The following is a 1,894-nucleotide window of genomic DNA, read 5'->3' as shown; positions in this document are numbered from 1 at the left end:
AAAGGAAAATGGGAGAGGAGGTTGTCGTAAATAAGAGTAAAATATATAAATCGACTTGATTTGCATTTTTCGAATATCATATTAAATCAAATCAAATCATCTGTATTATTTTTTAAGTTTATGAACTAAATTATACAACTATTAAAGTCGATTTTCAACCTCAAGTTTTTTTTCGAACCCACAGGTTACAAATATGTTCCACGATTCAAATTTTGTGCGAACAAGATCCGTTACAACTCAATTCTTTTTATTTTTGAAGTATGTCCAACTATTTTAATTTATTCTCTCGTATTTTTTCATATTGTTTGAAATACTTTTTTTGGTGATTCTTTTATTTGTTATAACTTTTGATAGATAGAATTATTTGATATATGTTGCTGGTGAATCATAAAAAAAATTAATCAAAATGCACAAAAGTAAATTAGACATATAACAAAAAATCAATTCATGATGATAATAATTTTGTTCCAAGTATCACAACAACACTGATAAAAATTTTAAAACAAATTATCCAACTTTGCCCTAAAGAATCACAATAAATCACTAAACAATTATTTCCTAATAAAACGATATATACTATTTTACTTTGCCCAATTATACCATAAAATATCTCTTTAATTTTGTCTTCTCCTAATGACTTTATATGGTACCTTCTTCTTTAAAATTAGGGGAGACGAATTGAGAAATGTGAGGGGAGATAATTATAACGTGGAAAATTGAATTTTCATCAAAAGTAAATATTTATATAATTAAATAATCAATGGAATTGTAAAGATTCTTCAACTTTATGTAATATTTCGGCAAAATTAACTACATTTTCATTCATACAAAATAATTTAATAACTTTATTGTAATAAAAAATATTGAGTAATATTTAAACCGTCATTCGATAATTGTTTGATACAAGGAATAAAACAAAATAGCCTTGAGATAAAAAATAGTTTAAAGATTAAAAAAAATTATTTTCTTCTTTGATGATCATGTTTCTGATAATTTATTTTACCTTTTATGTCATAATAATGAGATAAATTATCTTATATACATGATAAGATAAATTATCTCAAAAAAATTAATTTCAAAATATTAACCCTAAAATAATTCATTCTCAACCAAGCTAAATTCAAAAATCAACAAACTTTTCGGTGTAATGATTGAAATTAGCAAATGGTTTTGATCGTAGTCAAAAAGGAGATGAAATATGTTTGTTTATTTTGGTGGCTTTTAAGCAAATAATAAATATTTGATTGTGACATTACGTTCATAAAATTAATTGAAAGCTTCTACTGTTTTAATAAATTATTTTCAAGAAATCCATATAGGGTATATCTTTTTTCTAAAAGTAAGTTTATTATTTTAAGCTATGATTGAATACATGCCTTTATTTAGAACAAGATTATCAAATGATGATTTTATATTATCAAATATCATTCACATACTAATTGATTTCCTCTAGCAAATAAAATAAAAATATGAATATACATATAACAAAATTCTAAATGACTTAGAATTCATATTCTTATTTTAAGTTGTCTAGTTCTAATTTAATTCGATTTTTTAGTATTATAAATAGGGTCTGTTATATACTATCTTTATCTAATCATATTTATCTACTATATTATTTTGGATCTAATAATACTTGTCCACTTTATTAAATTAAATAGATAATTTTACCCTTAGTTCTAAAATACCTTTATCATTAATTATATTCATTTTTTAAAATATTATATTTATTATATTTAAAAAATAATATAATAAAATTATTTTTTTATTTATAATTTCTTAAAAAATTTATACAATCTATAGTAGACAAAAATTATTTGACAGATAAATATTTTCTTGCGATAAGATTGAAGAGCTTCTGAGGTATCCATCAGGTAAAGCCTCTTACTTCTAT

Source organism: Solanum pennellii, chromosome 1, assembly GCF_001406875.1.
Source record: "Solanum pennellii chromosome 1, SPENNV200".
Classification (NCBI taxonomy): domain Eukaryota; kingdom Viridiplantae; phylum Streptophyta; class Magnoliopsida; order Solanales; family Solanaceae; genus Solanum; species Solanum pennellii.
This window is presented reverse-complemented; position numbering follows the sequence as displayed.